Genomic DNA, 21257 nt, shown 5'->3' on the forward strand with positions numbered 1-21257 from the left:
AAGTGGTTTCCCAAAGTCTTCCCTGGTATCTTGAGTGTCTGTTACTAAAGTCGAGCCCAGGCAGCTACACTGAAAGGTGTTTGAGGAGACCCCTCAGGATAGAAAAGCACTTCATACAGGAGATACTGGCTTGAAATCTGTACCGTGCACGACGCGGTTGCTGCGTCCAACACGCACAAATGCTTTTCATTAGAAAGCAGCTCTGTTGAAATGAAGAAGCGGGTGTGTTCAGGCTGGATTTGGGTCTGAGGTCGCAAGCTGAGCCGGCTGATGTATTCACAGTTGTGCTTAGATGGCCTGTAAATGTCATGATAAGTGTTGTTATTACACCTTCAAGCAAACTGAGAGCAGCGGGGAAACCATTTAATGGAAAATGGACCCACTGGAGGCTGACAGTGGTGTTACCTGAGTGATTTTGAACTCTTTCACCCAAAATGTGAGATGTGGCTCTGCGCAAGTGCAAAAAACTGTTTTGACTGCACAAGTATTTCCACTGACAATAGCATGTGATGCTTCTGTTTCTGTCGACTTGGCGACAAAGTGTAGTGGCACACATGTGTAAACATATCCAGCCAGTTTTGTTTTTTTAAAGCGATAGTATATGAAAGTAAAGAGAAGTACTTGAAAGGTCATACGCTCATTTAAGTGTTTCGCTTAAAAGGTTGTAATTGTTGCATCTGTAGCTTCTTAGCTCAACACCTCAGTCAATTTGACTTTACAACTGACGAAGACATTTGAGAGAGTGTCCCTTTCATTTCAGACGTATGTGAGATTGAGCACTAACTGAGAGCAGAGGTTATTGGATCGCTTTGCTTTCCTGTTTTATTACTGACTTTCCTTCCTCTCAAAATTGACTTTGTAATTCCACAGAAACAATATTTGTGATGTGTCAACATTTAATGTTTAACATTGGAGTTTGGCTGTGTTTTGTTTTTCAGAAAACTCCCTGTGGAAGTAAATAAGTAACTTCTGTTGTGGATAAAGGAGGACAGAAAGAGCCTCAAACGCACTCACACTTCATGTTTTTTTGCTTTTTCCTTCCACTTATTTTCATAATAAAATGTGTGGGGATGGAGGCTGTACCCTCAACAAGTCTGGTGCATATAAACAGAGCCGCTCACATCAGACATACAGACCGTGGGAAGGGCAGTGAGGATGGTAAAAACAAAATTTCACCATTTAAGAAATGGAGGGGGCTCCGTTCTTGATGCGATGATTCGATTCTTGATGGGTGGAAAAATGTACTCGCTTTTCAATCCATGCATCAAATATGAAAGTCTCAAGCTGGACGTGACCCGCAACCTTTTGCTTTATGGCAGTGTGTGTTAACCACTGTTAACACTACTAAGCTCTAAACATTACACATGGACAATATGTATATTGTATGACAAATTGAAGTAAGATATTTTAAAAAATGTCGTGGATAGACAAAAAATGTCTATCCATGCGACTGTTGGAGGGTTTATATTGATGGAGCTTTCAGGAGTATCTTTGGTTTTCAGTGTTATATAGTTGTGATCCAGGTAGTCGAGTGTGTTTTCAGCAGGGTGTGTGTGTGTGCTGCAATGTTGAGTTGTGGAGGTTTGTCATTTTCGCCCAGTTTGCCGTGCGTTCCAGCGACAGAAGTCAGCGACTTGTATTGATTCCTTTTGTTGCCTTAAAGATTGCTACATCATACTACCAACATTTCCTTTGGGGGGTTGATTTCGATCGCTTTATTTTTCATCTTCGCTCCAACCAACATCGCTGAATATTTTAAACAATGAAAATATTCCACAAGGCCATCAGTTTGTTTTTTTTTTGTTTTGTTTTTTAACAGAAATAATTTCAGCACAGCCAATGCTTTACAATCGAATAAAAAAAAGTCACCACAAATCACCACAGAAATGGTAAAAAAAAAAGGGGTGAACAAGACGTGCACGATCCCTGCAGCCGTGGTTTGAAATCCAAATCTAGCGTCAAATGAACATTTGGGTTGTCACATTCGATTGGAGCGTTTCATCCAACCTGATTACCCAAAACCTAAATCACCCCAACTGACCCGTTTGTTTCATTAAGACATAACCACGCTAATATGTTACTTTCCAGTCCGCAACATGCCTGTTTTATTTCCACGACTTCCTGTTCAGTTGCAGGAGCCAACCTTGTAAACAGTGGAATTGTTTCAAATGTGGGTTTTTCTTTTAATCTTTTGACTCACAGATGATGATAAAACTTCAGCATGTTGTGAATTGCATTTTCTTCGTTTCTCCCCCCCAAAAAATATTTGATGCTCGATGGAAAGTTTAGACAAGTTGTGGCTGTCATAATCAGCATTATTTGTTGGGAACCATGTCTGACTGTCCACTAAAGGTGATGCAGCACTGGCTTCTCCCTTATTCTGTCTGTTATTTTTCTGTATCCACAAAGCCCTGTCAGACTCTCACCCCACACGCGGGAGACTCGTGCTGCACCCCTTCATCCTCCCTTGTCCTACTTATAGAACAAACAGGAAAGGTGACAGCGTCCTACGCTACACCACATAAGTCTCCTTAAAACTCTTGATGTTCGCCAGTCAGTGCGAACAGGTCTGATTAGCAAACTGTGACAGCCCCTGCTGAGAGTTAATTTCCCGACTGCAGACTTCTCCTGGCCATCAAATGATTCGACTAATTCCTCATTTACACCGACACAGTCTCATTTCATACCGTGTTTATTTAGTCCAGAAAAAAAAACCTTCCTACGACATTCATTCCTACTCATTCCTTCCAAAGAATAAAGTAATTTTAGAAGCATGGCCTGGAAGCAGATGAATATATTCAATACTCAGGAGGGTGGTGCAGATTTGTGAATGAATTCATGCTTTGTTGTGGGAAGAAGAGTCAAGTGTCGGAATGAGTTCTACACAAAAGTTACCTTTGTATGATTAGACTGTAATGAATCGTGCTCCACAAAACCCAGTCGCTCACTCTCAACCTATATTCAGTCAGTCAGGGGATGAGCTCCGGTAACAGAGGCTTTGTGACTGTGCGTGTGTCACCGCTGCCCCAGCTGGTACGCGCATGGGGGACTCGCTGAAAAACAACTGTGCTGGAGAGCAGGTCCAGCCCCTCATGGTCCTTGATGTGGACCACAGGAGCTTCCAACTCAGTACACGTTCAGCCCAAGCTTGACTGATATTACAGTGCAAGCAGGCCTTGGCGATAAACAGTTACCGCCCATGTCGCTATTTTAATTTAAAAAAAGTATTTTTCGTCGGTCCTGACCGCGTGTTCTCCTCGGCAATGTGGCCCTTTAATATGGGTAAAACGTGTGGTCACGTGATGCCACCTATCCAGTCAGAGTAAGAGGTGAACATTCAAGAAATATGATATTCACTCGCTCTTGTCATGCGACGACAGCGATCAACGTCACTTGTGCTGTTTCCCTTCACAGCGGAGCTAAAACAGCTTGGTGCTGATGGACAGCACCAGCCTCACAACTATGTTCGGGAACATGCTCAACGGAGCAACCAATCAAAAAGACATTGAATATACGTTTACTTTCAGACCCAAATCAAAGAATAACTTGAGGCAATGTGTACCACATAGTTGTACGAGGCTAACTTAACTAACTTAGCTGCACATTATCCTCTTTCTGAGGCTGTACATGCTGATATAACACCATCAATAGGGTTGGCGCGAGGTGTGGTACGGCACTTAATCCAGATTCTAATGGCTTTCCATAAACTTTTACTGCAATAAGTTGTTCAAGCACGTTGCAATTTAACTTTCGGGTGATGTTGCACCTGGTTATGACACTTTATAAATCTTCTTTATCTTTATAAATAACCTATTTGACATTGGGATATTGCATCACCTGATGCCAAGGTTGAAGGTTGAACCCCAACCGTCATATTTTTCGTAAACCGTGCTTCCCAATATGTACAACACAGATTACAGAGTACTTAGTACTAGTGCATTTATTGTTATCAAGGTAAACATGCTATTGATTTGAGGTCAGTCCTCAATCGAAGTGTTGACTGTAGAAACACGCCACAGAAATGCTTCATGCAAAACTTCGCCTCCAGACTCTTCAGTTTAAATAAGAATAGATTGAGTTCGGTCAACTTCGACGTCCCCGCACTTAACTCCGGGCGAGTCCTTCACAGACGGCATAGAGTCAGATGTTGCAATTGACCGAAGTCATACCAGCTCATTTTCAACAGAGAACAAAGTCTCCGAAGTGGAGTGTGGAACAAGTAATGACAGGGCGAATGATGAATCGCCACGATGAGCTTCACACTGCTACGCCTGGCATAAATTGTCCTAACCGAAGACACACTTCTATCTAGAAAGTCCCCGACTGCAAAAAGTGGTCCTTCAACGACCTGGAAATGAGATTTACTGGCATTCCTCACTCCCGCGCGACCGAAGACGCTCCAGCAGATGGCTGGTTCGGACACTGCCGGGTCAGAACTGATCACCTGAGCCTCGGACCCGATTCCCATGACAGAACTGTGGCCTTTTGTACTAATGCTTGTGAAGCTGCTGCCTCTTAGTGCTGTCCACGCCGTCGCTAGTGAAGCATTAAATAAGCAGAAACACACAACGCCGTTACAGTAGCGGTATTCATATACAACTTATCACACTTCGGCCCACTTCGCACACATTATCCACATTGCTTTTATCTTCTTACAATACAAACCAAATGACTCCATTAAATTCCGGGCCATTAGCGGCATTCACTTTACGGGCAGCCAAACAGCTCAGCAGGGAGCACATTATAGAAAGGCCATGTGTCTCCTAATGTCCACTTCTTGTCACCTTGCTCGCGCACACATGCGCTCACTCAATCTTTCCCCCAAGGCCAGCTCGCCCGCAGCAGGCAGGAGTGGACAGACGACTAAGTAAACAGGGCCATTTTTTGTGCTCCATTAGGCAATGAGGGGCAGAGCTGGAGTGCAAGCCACAGACGCGGGCCGCGGTGGTCAAATGGTCCAGGATGGAGGGGAGAGTTTTCTGAAGTGCCGCTCGGCGCGGCGAGGGAGCTCGTGTTTGAAAATTAAAATATCTCACTCAGGAAAAGAGGCAGAAGAGGGAACCCAGAGCACATTAGCAGGAGGGAGATTGGGGAAAACGACAGACAGGCGGGGGACAACATCCTGGTCGAACATCGTGACCCACACCAAGTTGCAGCACAACACAATAAAAATGATCTTACACCCAACATGTGGCTCACGTTGAATTCACACTTATCCATTTACATAAAAACACAAGTAGTCCATGTTAAAATAGATAAAAAATAGTTACATCCAGGTGATACTGTACTTACTAATATGCAGAAACATTTCTTAATGTTGGGTATAAAACAGTGGCTTTTGTCGTGCTAGTCTTACCTGCAGAAAACTCTGAATATTTACATGAAAGTCAGAAAGTTGCCAAGAACATCTGACTTCAGAATAGATCACCATATAAAGATCGTGTCCTGAATCGGCCAGTGGACTTCTGAGTCCTATGCAGACGTGTGTCAGTCACCACACACGAAGCTGATCTGAATCAGGTCCTCAGATCTGCTCGACATCCATCACTTGAGGAGGTTTCTTCTCTACACTAAAGCATTTAATGTGTCCATCTGACCATGGCCTCTGAGCGAATTCCTTAGGTTAGAACAGGCGTTGCGGTGTGAATATAGGCCCATTAATGCTGAATGTAACGTACGGCTCTGGATACGGATGGAGCTTTAGGATATGGATAAGAATACAGTGTTGCTGTTATTACTACCGATACGTAACTCTAATGAGACACAAAGAAGACGTAATGGTGGAAATTCTCCGTCCTCCAGTTGCGATATTTAACAGCCTCAATGCCCACCGCTTCTGACGTCGCTGCCTACGTTTTCGTCTTTTGCGCAAGAGGTACTTTAACAGTACTTCTTCCACAGTCGCCATGTTTGTTCAGGAGTGAAACTCTACAATGTGAAGCGCGTCTGGAAAAACGTAATCCTTCGTAGTTTAGCCTTTAAGAAAGGCCACGCCATCTTTCATAACACTAAGTAGTTACATGAACAAGGTGATGTCAGTTCCTACTATGTCGTGAGAAGGTTTGGCAACAGGACTGCGAAATGGAGGAACCTTGTTCCGGGTGCTTCATGGTGGTAAGCTTTAGTGAACAGAAAGTCTGACTCAATCATGCAGATTGCAATGATGAAATATCAAAGGTCAAATCCAGAGCATAGCGATCCTTCATAAGTGTTTCAATAGGCAAAATATGTCAATGAGATTGGCACTAATGCAGACTTGGAAGATGTCGATTGCGGAGTTCACTTCAAAGAGCAGTTATTGAACAGGATCAGGCTGGTTTCCATTTTACCGTTCACACGCTGATGACATTTGTGTCTATTCTTGGTTCTTTGAATGCACTTGTACCCATGTGGGTTGTGACACATCCACCACACAGAAGATGAAGAACCTCGCGCTACTGAACGGCTCACAGTTCAAATAGATGACTCGGGAATAAGGCGCATTCGTCAAAATGAAGCAGCTTAAATTTATGCCTCTAAAGTTTAGTTCAGACAGAGCAAATTTTCTGTCAGGACCAACTAGTCTCTGGGTTAAAGGACCGAGCGCTCGCTGCCTGGTGAGTGGAAGAGAGCAACCTTTAAAGACCGAGCAGCTGCTCGCACCAAATCGCTGCAGTGAAATGATTAATGGGGCAAACAACGTACAAATGTGTTTAGGCTCGCGACGACAAAATAAGAGAGAGAAGGCGGCGTCAAGTGCTAACGCGTAAATAAAATCAGGGACAGCGATTAGACGGTCCGACCCCGGAGGGATGATGGCACCGCTGATCTAAAAGGACCTGACTGCTGCTGACTAGCCTGGAAAGACCGTCTTATGAACCATGCGCATTTCTGCCACGCTTTAGTGCGAGTCAAGTGAAATGAGTGTGGCATACTTTCGCGGCGCAGTGTAGTGCCAAGGAGAGCGAGAGAGAGGAGCGAGCGAGGGAGATCCCCTTCAGGACACATCCACACTCCAGCAGTGCCTTTTCACAAGGTTCTTTCACAGAAACGGGGAAACTGTGAGAATATTCATACTTGGCGACACGTTTTTAGCATGTGTGCAGCAAAACAGCTAACCCTTTTACGAATGACAATATCAGCAAAATCCGTCCAGTGTTTTCGGTATAATAATGCTTTATTCCCGACTGGTTTCGAACATCTTGTCAGACTAAAGTAAGGCCCGCAGGTCGCCAATAGCCTCAAGTCACAGCCGCTCCATGATGAGTGGGTTAAACCTCCCCGCGCAAAGACAAACTAGAGGAAAACCCAACATTGGGCATTCATTCGTGTCTTGTGCTCTGCATTATGTGTTACTATTCCAAACGCCAGCACATGCTTAATGTGTTTTTTATGTTTCCTGCTCCGAGGTAATCTTTAACTCCGCAGGCAAACGCTTCCTCCCGCTGAGAGGTGTTTTGATCACAGCACAGTGCTGACATTAGCCTACCTCTCTGGGGCAGAGGTGTTCTAGATGTGCTTTACTTCCACTGAGCAGCGCTGGACAGTGGTTTCTGCTTCCCAGCTCCTCGGGGGGTGGAAGACCATTTATCAGCTACAAGAAGAACAACCGTCAACATGCAACACTGCCTGGGAATTCGGCTTTTATTGCACTTTAAATTGCAAGGTCAACTTGGCAAGAATCTATGTAAAGCTGTCAGGCATGAAACGGATAACACACGCCACGCCGCCGACTATTTGGATAAACGCAGACGTCGCCTTTATGTTCGCTCACGCCGCGGCATAAAAAGATGGGAATGCGTGGTACGTTTTCATCAGGGTTGACAGTAAAGCGGACGAGAACAGGCAAGTCGTCCTCCATCTCAGGTTTGACAATTATGACCACATCCATCTATCTGACGAGTTTTAAATCCAGCCATATATTTGTCCTCCATCCTGTGGTTTATGACCACTTGTCATATAAAATGCTACATCAACCGCTTCCTGCTTCACGCCTGATGTGTACAATCTGTACGTTTTTGGGTTGGGGCCAAACTGTGGAGCGCTGTTGCTACCCGAGAACGAGACGTTCAAGGTTTTATCCTCTTTAGCATGATGTGGTTTGTTTTCATTCCTTATCAGATTGTGAGATATTTGACTTATTATGATGTCTCCACACCTGATGGAGCACCTGAGTCCTGGCCTGCTCAACATCCCACATGCCGCTGGTTCACATGTATTTCTGCCAGCTTGCCGGCTGCAAGCTCCTTAATCCGCCTGACCTGAACCACAGCGAGCACCATCGGATCCTGGAGGCTGGTAAGTGGTGTCCAGCGTGGCTCCACTTTAGCTGACTTTTTAACAACATTATTTTGACAGCCATCCAGAACATGCTAAGTAACGGGGCTTCAAGTGAAAGTCAGCCAAAGCGCAGTAAAGGAGCCAGCATTCTTCCCTCAGCGTCATCATGATGGTGTCGGTGCTGGGTTTCTGAACATGCGTCATTTAAAACGATCAAACTTGGCTAGGCATGATTTAGCACAAAGGTACGCTACTTTGAAAACAGCGACTCTTAAAACCTTATTATATTAATTACTGTACTTTCTACCATCAAGAATAAAACTAGGGGAAACAATCTGCGATAAATCCTATATTATTACATGGTAAAACTAAAGCACTAAACTAAGGCTTCCCAGTGAGCTGGATATTGTGGTTGAATGGCAGTTGACATGCTTAGAAAACAATGAAGTTCTTGACTTCCAAACCACAAGACCACTTATTACAAAGACTAAATTACTCTTCAACTAGGTTTCTGCCATTAATACAACAGGAAATATGTATTTATCGGGGGTCGCTGACACTCAGACTACACTAATGCGGAGGAATAACAAGTCACTGCAGTCAGTGTAGCCTTTGATGCCATCGCCTTCGCATTTTTTTTTCCCCTGCTTCTCTGACTTTGACAAGGCGGATCAGCCGCCGTGTGTTATCGCTGTGCAGCCGCAGTAATCGTATTATTTAGTAATCTTAATTCTGAGAGGCTGACCAACAATGTGAACACAGCGGGGCCTAGCTAAGCCCATCAGAGCCTTCCTATGGAGCCAAAAGGTCTCCGCCTGCTCTGCAGCCCCTCTTGACATATACACTGGATTCTCCCTCTCCATTTCCTCCCCCGTCCACCGCTCCTCTTCCACGCCGCGCTCTTGGCTCTCACGCTACTGTTGTAGGTCGGCTTTGATTCCCGCTCATTCTCCACTCTCCCAAGCTGGCTAGGTTCAGCGCTGGAAGTTTGTGTGATGGCGTTATTCACAGTTCATTGGTCTGTTTGAAGGGACTATCTTGACGGAGCGTCTCCTGGTGCGGGGCCTGGTGGCTGAGGGAGTGTATAAAGATGTGGATGTGTCTGGAGCGATAGATGAGCTGAGTAATATGCAGGACATGGCTGCGGCCCGGTCTCCGGGGTTTGGTCCAGAGCAACACATTTCCAGATTAAAGGCGGGTGAAATTTTATGCAGCTGTGTTTTACCGCTCGCAGCATTAGGAGCAACAAAGGACCAGTCAGAGAATCACAGTCATTCTCATTAGCAGGTTTCAGCGTCCACACATCCCCGTCTCAGCCTAATGAACGCCAGCACACTGACACCACCAAAAAAAAAAGAAAAAGTGCTCTGAGAGGCAAAAATGCGAGCCACTAATTAGTTCAAATTAACCTCAGGACCAATATGTAGGCGAACACAAACATGCACACCCCCACACACACACACACTGGAGCGGAGAGAGGCCCCTCCTCTGCTCTTTCTGACACCATCCTGATGCTCTTGTAAGCTTGGCTGTAAGATCAAAATCTCTGTCTTTGGCAGGGACACACACACACACACACTCACACACACACACACACACTCTTAAATTGCCTGGGGCAGAGGAAGCACGAGGAAAGCAAATCCGCGGCAAAGACACCATAAAACCAACACTGCAGAAAGACAGATCACGGTTGTGTGTCAGCAAATATGAGCCCAATACATGCTAATGGCAGCAACACGTGAAGACGGAAGCGGAGAAACACCCAGTCCTACTCACAGGCATGAATCAGATGGTATCAGGAGCGTGGCGCTGGTGAGTCAACACAGGCATCAAAATGAGAGACCGCCGGCTTTTTAGCACTTCAGCCGAAGGGGCTCGGCCTCGGGGGTTCACAGCGTGTCATCGGGGATAGAAGGATTCTAGCAGATTCCAGTGTTTATTTTCTGATGGAGAAAATGATGCCTTTAGAAGAGGGCGAGGAAAATCAACAATTGATGAGAGGAGAGGTTCAATTCCGTACACAAAGAGAATGAGGGATTGATCGGGGGCTTGTTTTTCTCCACTCGGTTTCTAATTCGATGGGGGGAAAAAAAGGAAAAAGTGTGAAGACATTGTGGCAAATAAAATCTCAGTCCAGCACGTGTCTCCACCTGCCTGCCGTTCAGCCTTCTCTCTCTCTCTCGCTGCTCTCTGACCAGCTCTGGCTTTCCTGGGGCCGAGAGGAACGCCAGCATCAGAAATACCAATCGCCTTCCAGACGAGGAGAGAACATAAAAGAGTAAATGACAAGCAGATGAAGGGGAGGATTTCAGACACCTGCTCTCTCCCTCTGTTTCTATCCCAGCCTCCCTTCCTGTCTCCCTCTCCAGCCCCTACTGCCTTTCTAGTAACAGCGCCCCCTCTTCACACCAGTTTTTTTTCCTCTCTCTCTGCAGGCTGCTCACAGGGCTGGGGATGATGTCGAAGCAACAAACACATGAACCATTTTTTTTTGGTTCACTTTTTTCTTTACATGCTGAGAAGAATGACAATGAACTGCTGCTGTCTTCTGAGCCTGCCTCTCTCTCGCAGAAGCTCAGAATCCAGTGTGCACCTCTTTCAAGCTGTCTGTCTGACCCCGCTCATGGCTGGTTTGTCTATTAGTCAAGCCTTCAGGCTGCTGAGGCATGTTCCAGGTTCTTCTTGTGCCAAAAACAAACATTTAATAATCTGATTCCCTGGAAGACTTGGGGGACAGTCCTGTCTTTGGTATTCGTCTGTGTGTGTTTTGTTATCTATTCTGCGCAGTCCTTCCACAGAGGGAGAAAGTACGCCGCAGCTTTATAATGGATTCTTTTAGCCGTAAAAATGTCATAAATAGGAGGAGATACAGTTGTATTTTTGAAGCGTTCCTCACAAAACGTCTTATCTCGCCCAAATCAGAGCAAAAAGATGGTCTCATGGGTGATTTTTCAATTACCCGCCGTTGCCCATAAACCAATCTGCAAGAGTGGACCTCCTCTGAGGTGTGCCCGAAAAAAAAAGCTGTAATCTTGAGAGGCTATCCGGGCAATACATCTGGAAATGTCCAAAAAGCTCCATAATGTAGCTCAGGCAGCCCATTTCAGGTCTCATAGTCAGACTGACCAAGCTCTTTTGAGGTCTGTACCTCTCTGTATCTGTCCTCCGGGTCACACAGCCGGGCTTGTCCGGCTCAGACCAGGCCTCACGGGCACAGGTAGAGCGGAAGGCTGGAGAAGGTGGGAGTAGTCAGGTGTGAAACGCCAATCGCTAGAAGGCGTAAGTCAGAGTCCGTGTTGTCCTTCGGAATCCACCTCTGAAAGACTTCAAATCCATAGGAGAGGAAGAAGAGCGGCAAAGTAGAGGAGAGGGAGTGCATGAAAGGTTAGCACGGTGACATTTGTGTCACTCTGCCTTATCACGTACGTCATTCTCCTCCCCGTCACACTCCACCCCGTCCTTCGTCTTGCTGTCTATTCTGTCCTTGTCACTCTTCCACCGACTTTGACGCTTGTTTGCTCCTTCTTCCTCACCACTCGCGCTATGATTTGATCCCTTTACTCTCTCCCATCAAGCTCATCTTCAAACACTCTACCCTGTCACATCCATCTTCTCTCGCCTCCATCCAATTTTATATTTACACCTCTTCTGCTTCCATCCAATCCTTTTCCCCATTTTCTTTTCCTTGGATTCCTAGCTCGCTGTCCATCATGCCCCACTGTATCCACGACATGATGCATTTCAGGTACCTCAATGAGGGATAGCACCAAACCTGAGAGGTTAATGTGCCTGAGGCTGAAAGGCTGCAGCCCAGAAACCCCAGAGACAATGCTTTACTTTGTAGAAACTGTTGACTGGCGACATTTACTCAAAAATAGTCTTTCAAGAGCCTATGTGGCTTAGAATGCATCGGTTCATTGCATCAATCGTGGTGCAGCTTATCCTAAAACCTGCTAACATATACAGGTATATGAAAATGAGGAGTTTACATGTTATAATGGCAGTATTTTAGGAGTAGATGGAGCAGCACTTGAAGTACTCATGTACAGTAAGCCAGGGTGACCATATGAAGAGTGCGAGCTGCAGTATCAGTGTATAAGATAAACATGAGGTTATAGCATAAGTATTGACACAACCTTCATGAGGTCAACTCTGTTCAGCTAAAAGTTGGAAAACTTGACTATGAAAGAGCATATAATAGAGTCATAAAAAAGACAAAAGATTGTAGAGGTTAAGACTCCGGATCCCAGTGGAAGATGATGTTTTTTGCCATGAGCCAATAGATCTTGAGTCATGAAAGTTCTTTAATTTAGTTGTTGATGTTCTAGTGTGCTGTGGTTTCATAAAGCCACGTGAAGTTGAGCTCCATATTCTTTAACCAGTCTTAACACTTTAACAGTTTCAAACTTAAGGTTGATTTTGAAAAAAGAAGAAGCCAAAGGGCCCTTTAAAACAACTTGTAAAGAACAAAGATTTCCATCCCTTGACTCGCCATTTCCTACATAAAGGCCGTGTGGCCGTGAGCCCTGGACGGCTCATGAATCTAGCAAATTCAGAAAGTTTGTGAGGAAAACTGATCTAATTACTGTGGTCACTTGAAGGGCGAGCAGCTGATGAAGCAGCACTGGCAAGAAGAAATATGAAAACTGGCAGGCAGAAATGCAAAATGGCGTTTTCTGAATGTCAAAATAAACAAAAACTTGAGCCTCTCCGGCAAGTGTTTTGTTTGACATGTTCCCAAACATCTATTTACAGCCCACCGGCTTGAGTCAGTTTATATGAGGATATTAGATCTGAGGAAAGAGTCGATTCATGCAGCATGCATGTGGGGTATTTGAACACTTGTATAAACTTGTGAGTCGTAGCTGTTGGTTGGCACAACCCAAAACAAAACTTTGACAACTCTACTGGTATGGATGAAGATAACATTCATTCCTATTCTCCAACGCCACAATGTAAAGGTTACACGTCGCAGGTTTCAAAGTTTGAAAACTTAAAAAAGGTGCAAAAAAGGCGTTTCCTGGCAAAAAGCATCAGGTAACTTGGGGTCCTTATCTTAGCCTGAGAGCAGTTTTGCTAATAGACCTCACGTCTTCACTACGTAGGTTCCGAACGCAGATGCAAACAGTGGATGTGCGTGAATGCAACTGGCTTAATGAAGGAAAAACGCATCTATTTCAGATCAAATAGAGTTAGTGAATGTGACGTGGACTCAAAACTTGAAGGACAGGATTCACCTCCTGTTGGCGCCAGAAGAGTCGGAGCGTGGGGCTGTCAGTCTCTGCTGAGCATCATAAAGCGCTCGCACTCTCTGTGTCTGCGCGCAGCATGTTGTTATCAAATTGACTTGTAAAATGCTGCTCTCACTCACCATTGTTTTTCATGACATAAGTCTCTTTCAACAACCCTGCTCCTCAGACGTGCAGTCGCACACCGCTCACTGCTGCATGGTCCGGGAGCCAAAGCTTATTGAGATGGCTTCATGCGTTTCAGATACTATGAAACGCGCTGATGAACCTGCTCTCACTTTGTGTTGTTATTGGAGCTCTTATTAGGAGATCGCCCCCGGTGGCTGCAGCAAAAAGACCACGCAAACGTACCAGGGACAAGTTTTCTTCTGCAAACATGTATTCATTTTTTTCGTTCTGTTATTTCAATGCTATTTGGTTGTTTTGACCGTCGCTTAAAGATCACTGGGAATTTGAACTCCTGTGTGACCCCTGAACGCATCACTGAACGTGCGGACGTCAGTCATGACGTAGTGAGCTCCGGAGACATGTCGTGTCACAGAGTAAACCAAATGAACGACGACCATTGTGTGTGTTTGTGAGACAAAAATGCTTCCCTTTTAATGGCTTCATCCATCTGTGTTTAAATTTAAGATAAAAGCAGTGAATCTTCTATTTGCAGAAATAGGGGAAAAGCACAGGAAGGATACAAATTTTAGAGCCAGGAACACAACCATTAGAACCCTAAATAGTTGCTTATTTACTGGTAATAAACAGTAATTATGGTGTTGTTCAGGAGCAACCTTCAGTGACCATTGTAGAGTCAAATTTATTCAGGCTTAACAGGATGCTAATCAGCACTTTACAATGATAAGTCGCTGCTGAAGCATGAGTGAATACGTTTTTTATTTCTGCTAAAACATACAGTGGTGCCTTGGTTTTCGAACTCTTGGAATTCGAACAAATCGGAGTTCGAACAAAAATTTCGAGATCTTTTTGCTCCTGATTTCGAATGACAATCCCGGACTCGAAGGCCCCCGAAAAAAGCCAGAAAACACCTAACGTGCGCGGACCGATCAGCTGACCAAGACGCGCTTTGTTATTGTGTATAACGCAGCCTCTGTATGCAGACGTGTCCCGTTAGCTACATTTACTGACTGTTTTTTCTTCATATTGAGGTGTAAAACCTTTCCTGTCTCCGCACTGGACCGTGGTAGAGTGTCACAGGGGAGGTGCTCGCTCTCCACACCTCCACTCCAGGGTTTGATGTCCTGTTGTGGGCTGGAGCTGGGACAGGGATGAGGCGAGTCTGGGACAGAGCGTGACTTGGTTTATGACTTTGTCACAGCCAAACTGCACAGAAGCGCACATTCAGAGCTGGACACGCACCGGGCACCTCTTCACTTCTGGAGAGACCTCACTCACTCGGCAACCCCTCCCACATGCAGTGGCCACACACATAGAGGAACAGCGCACCTGCAGCAGACACTCTACATTCACTCCTACAAAAGACTATTTTAAGGCTTGGAACGCATTATTTCTTTTCCATTCATTGTAATGGGAAAAACTGATTCAGATTTCAAACAATTCGCTTCTTGAACGGCCGTCTGGAACGGATTGTGGTCGAGAACCAAGGTACCACTGTATATATATTCCCAAATCTGAAGTGAAACTGATGAAACTGACAATGCAAAGCACAACAGCAACCAAATACCAACAATCCTCCTGATGGTGGTAAAAAAAATGAGTGAGCACAGAAGTAATGTAGCCATCGCTCCGAATAGAAGAAGAATCCCTCGATGATCCGATCGGTAAACAGACTAAAATTCCGGCTCAGAATGCCAACTCACGTATGTTGCACAGTAACATGTTCATCCAGTAGCCAGCAGAGATCCATGTCCACACACCTGAATTGCACTGAAAGCACTTTGTATACAAAAATATCTCCCTGGGGCAAATAATGCTGCAGAACAGCGATCTCTTGAATGGCTTCATTTCCAACTGTGATAAAAGTAGATCAGAGATTTCCCGGAAACATGCTTTCTCTTCTACTTCTGATCCAATGTCTAGAAAGTCCATGTGCTTCTTTTTTCAGCCTCGGTTTTCCAGAATTTGGGAAGCAGCTTCAACAAAACACACCCCAGCCCCAGAGAATCGCCGTCCCAAACCGATATGTTTTCCACCACCACCAACTGCAAAAAAATAAATAAATAAATAAAAGCCATTGCTTTTTTTTGGCATTCACGGATTAATTTTAATTTCATCTGTTAATTTCTGTTACTAATCCCATAAGGTTTAGTCACCACTCATTTCTCTGCGATCACGCGTATTGCCACAATCACGCCTGGTTCTCTAATGTGCGGCGACATATTCTTTCATCCTTTGAAAAGAAAATGTTCTGCCTTATGTTCTGGGCTGACACTTATCCGTGTCGACGGTGAAGCTAATATGGGACTAAGCTGGGGGAGAGTGCTTTTTATTCTTTTCATATAGCATTTGGTGGGAGGCCTTAAAATAAAGCTTTTAAAACATGACGCTACAGAGGCGTCGCCAGGCAACCCTGGGCACCTATTTTAGACGCAGTGTATCGCCGCGTTCCTAATGAACAGATCGCCACCCAGGTGACACTGAAGTTTGGCATTGTTCATTCAGAGCAGAGAGAAAATGAATTACTGTTAACATATTTCCCCAGAATAGTAGCTGATAATGATCTGCTTTAACAGGTGAGACCGAACTCTTTCCCTCCAGACTGAGAGCCCTATAAAATGAAACATTAAAGGCCTTTCAGTGCATCGGCTCCAATCGATAGAGCGGTGTGGATCGGAGTGACCCGCCGATGACACGCATATCCTCACTGGACCATTGAAGATGTGTGTCTGCTCCGGCGTGTTTCCACCGCGCACATGCTACACCATCACAGGTGCCAGAACCTGTGGGTGGGTGTGAATTGATGTGAGGAGGTTTGATCAGCGAGGAGCCCGACAAGATGGAAGCGCATGTGTTGGGAATGACAACACGTGTGTCTTTTGCCGGCGCCGGTGTGTACATTCGTGTCACAGCTGTCTTGCCCGAGGCCGTTTAACACATTGATCTATGTGCATCTCCTTGTGTTCCCGGGTGTCGCCGCTGAACTCTCACCTCTGCTCTCTTTGCATTGTGCAAATAGTTCACATGTATCAAAGTGAAATAAAGTGGGTGACACCGTGGCGTGATGGTAATTACTTCACGGACTTGCTTGAGTCTTGCTTATGTCACTTCAGAGGACATTACATTGAGTGATAATAACTTCCCGAAGAACACACACTGCATGTTAAGCCGCGATTTCACCATCGGTAATGGGACGCCATAAACATTTCTGAGCGCAGGTCAAGGAAGTATGGACACACAGGTGGAGGTGCAGGCGTCATAAAAAGGATGGTGTGTGTCCTCAGGAGAAAAGCCTCCAAAAAGGGTCTGATAGATTTGTAAAAAAAAAAAATAAATAAACAGCACAAATGTGTAACTCAGGGAACTGGGGCCAAATATGGCCCTCTACATTCATTGTTAAAGGACTCTAGTTTTACTAGCTGTTTATCACTATGAAGTTATATCCTCTAAAACACACACATCCAGTTTACACTCATATCTCCTATTGCAGTGGACGCATTCCCTGCACAGCCTGCTGCGAGATGGAGTCTGACAAGCCTGAATTAAAGCCGGAGTTCTTCAATGAAACGCTTCAATCCATACGCCAGCCTTTCTAGCGCCTCACTGGGCGGATCAATTGTAAATCAAATCGTATTTGACTATAAGCTCAGAAATAAATGTGTGAGCATATTTCACAGCAGCAGTGGCGACCAAAAAGGTCATGTCACTTAACCGTCTGTAAAGCCAAACTGCTGTGAGGAGTGCTTTACAATACTTTAAAGGTCTTCAGCCTTCGCCAGTAAACAAGGAGCGGCCACTTCACCACACACACGCAGGCACACTGGAGCCAGAAGACCATGAACATATGTAATGTTTACAGCATAAAATGCAATGAAAAGTTCTCCATAACAGCCACTACTCTCCGCTGTACAGGAAAAATGTCTATCCAAAGAGCTCTGGTGAACATGGATATACATGACTCCAAACGTGAACTTGGAGTGACACGCTGTTTGTGGCATTTAGAAAAAAAAAAAAAGAAAAAGAGACGACCTTGATCACAACAGGCCTAGAAAACATTGCGGTGAGAGATAATTGGTTTGACTTTATTAATGACATTTGCATAATAAAAGGCAACAACATCAAACATCTTCACCAGTCAAATCCCTCACCTCTTCATATCAAGCCACGGCTCAAAATACAAATGCATTTCCATGTAAGGTGCAGCAGCCAGGAGCATGAACGTGCAGCGTGTCAGCCTCAGATCACCTGTAGACGTCTCATGGAACAAGAGCGTTTGAGAGCCAGCCCTGGCTTTATATACACGGGAGGGAGGCTCCCTCTCCTGCTATTATGCTCTTAAACTGAGCGTTTCATGATGAGCCTTCATTGAGGATAAATCAAGTTGGAATGAAACTCTTGGCGCAGACCCTCATCTTTGGTAATTAACTTGTCTCCACAGCCGTAAAAGTTATCACAGGGAAAGAATGTTGCGTTTTCATTTGTCTGGTCTGTCTGGAGAAGCCTGCGCTGAACCTGAGTGCAGGGGCCACACATGGACCAGCTGGGATGAAGAGGGGATGTGACGCCGACACCATCAGAAACACCTGCGCACAGGTGTGCGCCGAGGAAGCATTGCACAGCACTTTATCTGCTTGTCACCGCACTGTCACTGCCAGCGATGTAGTGATCCTATCACAGGGGCTTCATTTAAATTTCCATAAGGAAGGCCCCACAGCGTGGACGGCCGGGAAGATGAATGCCCCAATAACATGATGTACCACCGGCTCACGCACAACCATCATCGCTTCCAGTCACGGTGTAATGTTAATGACTTAATAAATATAAGGCGATCGCGGAGAGGAGGGATGGACGGGGAGGGGTCACACCGCCAAGGAGGAAGGGGAGGGGGGGGTTGAGTCAGGAAAAGCAACAATTGGAGTGAGCCATTCGGATTCCATCCAAATCCATCAGAACAGTCTGTCATGTTTATTTTTCAGTATGGTGCAGTGGGACTGATGCGTCTGGGATGGACGGAGGAAAGGGGGATGAATGAAGGGGAACAGGTGGAGGAGCGGGAGAGGGGTGACGGGTGAGGGAAGAAGCCGAGACCGCAAAGAGAAACGCATTAGAGGTGAAAACGCTTGGAAGGCAGCCACGGACGGCGAAACATAATGGGAGAGCGAGAGGCACGAGGAGGAGGAGGAGAAGAAGAGTCAAGTCATGAAAGAAGGAAGAGAGGAAGGACAGACACTCACCCATTTCAGTGGTCTCTCCACAGGCGAGCACAATCCCTGCTCTGTGATCCCATCCTGGGGAAAGGCGCAGCGAGATCCTGGAGCTCCCTCCACTGAATACCAATGAGTCTGCTATTATCAGCTAACGCACACATACACTCGGACACACGCACACACACACACACACACAGACCGGCACTCTGGAGAAAAGGCACAAACACACCAGCGTCAAGTCTGGGCCAGGACTTTCACATCTTCACAGCTGTTCAGTAACGCAACTGAGGAGACATTGCTGCAACTGCATTTGCATTCCCGTCTTCTTCTCGACCAAAAAAAAAAAAAGGAGGCAGCGTGCCCAAGTCAGAGGCATCAATCCACACACACTGTGACATTTACAGCTTTGTGATGGACTTACTTTGAATAGGTGTAATCCAAGGCAGTCCGAGCGCTGAGAGTCGTGTCTCTAGGTTCCAAGGGTGAGAAATGACTTGTCCGTAATTTTCCTCTGGCTCACCATTGGGTTCATCACAGTGCTGTTTGGTGCGGAGACAAAAGGCTGCTGTGTACTCCTGTACTCCCCTGAAGTCCTCACATGCTGTGAAGGTGGACTTTTCCCACATCCATGTGTTGATTCAGATCCAGTCCATTCGCCTTCCTGGAGACTTCGCGAGGATTCGGCGACGCACGATGGCAAACTGCATTCACTTAGTCACCCTCCCCTCATGCCTCTCTCCTCTCTGTCTCTCCCCTTGCTCAATAGCATACCTCCTTTCTCCAATCTAATCAACTCTCTCTCTCTCTCTCTCTCCCTCCATCGCTGCACCCTCCCACTCTCTCCCCTCCCTCCTCCTTCCCAACACCCACTCCTCCACTGTCTCTGCCTCTCTCTCTCTTCAGAGGTTTTTTCTTCTGAACGATGAATATCAACTCGCCAGCAACCCTTTTCATCCCCTGTCAATCTGTGCGATAGGCATTTGAAATAAAAGCAGAGGGAAAAAAGCTGGTCTTGAGGAAAACACGCGCCGTCTGGAGAACAGACAGAACGAGACGGAGAGAAAGAGAAAGAGCGAGAGAGAGCGAGTGGGAATCACAAGGATGCTTCCACCAGCGCCAGAGTAAACTCGCCTGACAGAGTTTGACATGGCAACATGCTCAGGGTGACAAACAATATCACACCACCACCATCAGCTGGCCTCCACTCCCCGCACGCACATAAACATATATTCGCATCAGCACTCGCTTGGATGAAATGTAAACAGACGTTGGCATCAAATGTGTACTGACATAGCAGGACGTCACGCAATTCTACACGCTTTCCGACATATAATGCAGTGGTGAATATGAAATTCAGAGCAGAGAGAACACAAACACTACGACAAAAACACTCACATTTTTTTGGCAAAAATGAAGCTAAAAAGCTGATGCTAATGGCGTCAAGCCTCTCGCAGTCTTGATGAGTAACAGTAGTATTTGGTGAAGTGGTGTTTTGAGTTTGTTTGGAACAGAGCTGGGAATACGCGAGTCACAGAGGAATCCTTCAAAACTGTCCTGGATCCAGATGGGACACCAGCACAGCACCAAAGTGCAATGATCTGCACGTCGCCCCACTGATCTAGAAACACTTCTGAAAGGAGGGATTCCAACAAATCTGTGGAAGAGTTTTTTTAAAAACAGTTTTATGGAGTGACGACTGTGTTGGTTCTGGGGTTGTAGCCGTGGCGTCATGATTTGAGAAGAAATACGTCAGGTGGAGCATTTGACTTCTCAATTAAGACTGAAAAGTGGGTTGTACACAAAAAGATGGACAAAATAGAACATTTTTCAGCAAAGAAATCTAACCTTATAGCGATTATGAGTTATTGTAACATCTCCATTGTTTTTTTCAGCCTATGTATTTTATTTGTATTTTTCTTTTTATTTTATTGTATTGTTATCCATGTATTTTTCTGCAAGAGTTAAACATTGTACGTATCATTGTACTTTGTAAAGTTTCTTAAATAGACAGTAAACAATATTCTTTGAGGAGCTGAAGTGGCACGTGCACGCTGCAAATGAAGCTTATTAAACAGCAGCTAGCTTGTGGTGCGTTGCTGGTTCTAGCGTAATATGACTTGCAAATGAGCTACGGCCGGCGAACCTTAATATATGCATTGTGTAGCATTAGTTATACAGCCGCATTGTTCAATGCTATTACAAGTTCACTGCTTTTAACACATGTATTACAGATCCCTTCACACCAAGAAGAGAAACTGAAGGCGTTTAATGTCTGGCATCAGAACCAGCCCTCCACAGTCCCAAGTGTCACTGATGCTTCATCTAAACATGAGGATCTGCATCACCTCAACAGTGGGATTCGATGGAACAGGATTTGAGCTGTAAATACAGGAGGTGTCTGATACACACGTCCAGC

The 21257-nt window shown here is 45.4% G+C and overlaps 1 protein-coding gene across 6 annotated transcripts in view; it reads right to left on the reverse strand.

Moving 5' to 3' along the window:
- grik5 (glutamate receptor, ionotropic, kainate 5) overlaps window positions 1-19600 on the reverse strand; it is a 148853-nt gene extending 129253 nt beyond the window's left edge. For 4 of the 6 annotated variants that reach the window (XM_053880176.1, XM_053880175.1, XM_053880171.1 and 1 more), the window contains exons 1-2: window positions 19263-19600; window positions 18869-19047 (exon numbers count right to left, since the gene is read on the reverse strand). The gene's annotated coding sequence lies outside the window, so the exon portion shown is untranslated. Of the gene's footprint in view, window positions 1-7468; window positions 7602-10035; window positions 10203-18868; window positions 19048-19262 lie in introns of those variants that run through there. The other 2 variants (XM_053880173.1, XM_053880174.1) reach the window with 2 other exon arrangements.
- Between the last annotated feature and the right edge of the window lie 1657 nt (window positions 19601-21257).

The sequence above is a fragment of the Synchiropus splendidus genome, chromosome 12 (assembly GCF_027744825.2).
Source record: "Synchiropus splendidus isolate RoL2022-P1 chromosome 12, RoL_Sspl_1.0, whole genome shotgun sequence".
NCBI classification, from domain to species: domain Eukaryota; kingdom Metazoa; phylum Chordata; class Actinopteri; order Syngnathiformes; family Callionymidae; genus Synchiropus; species Synchiropus splendidus.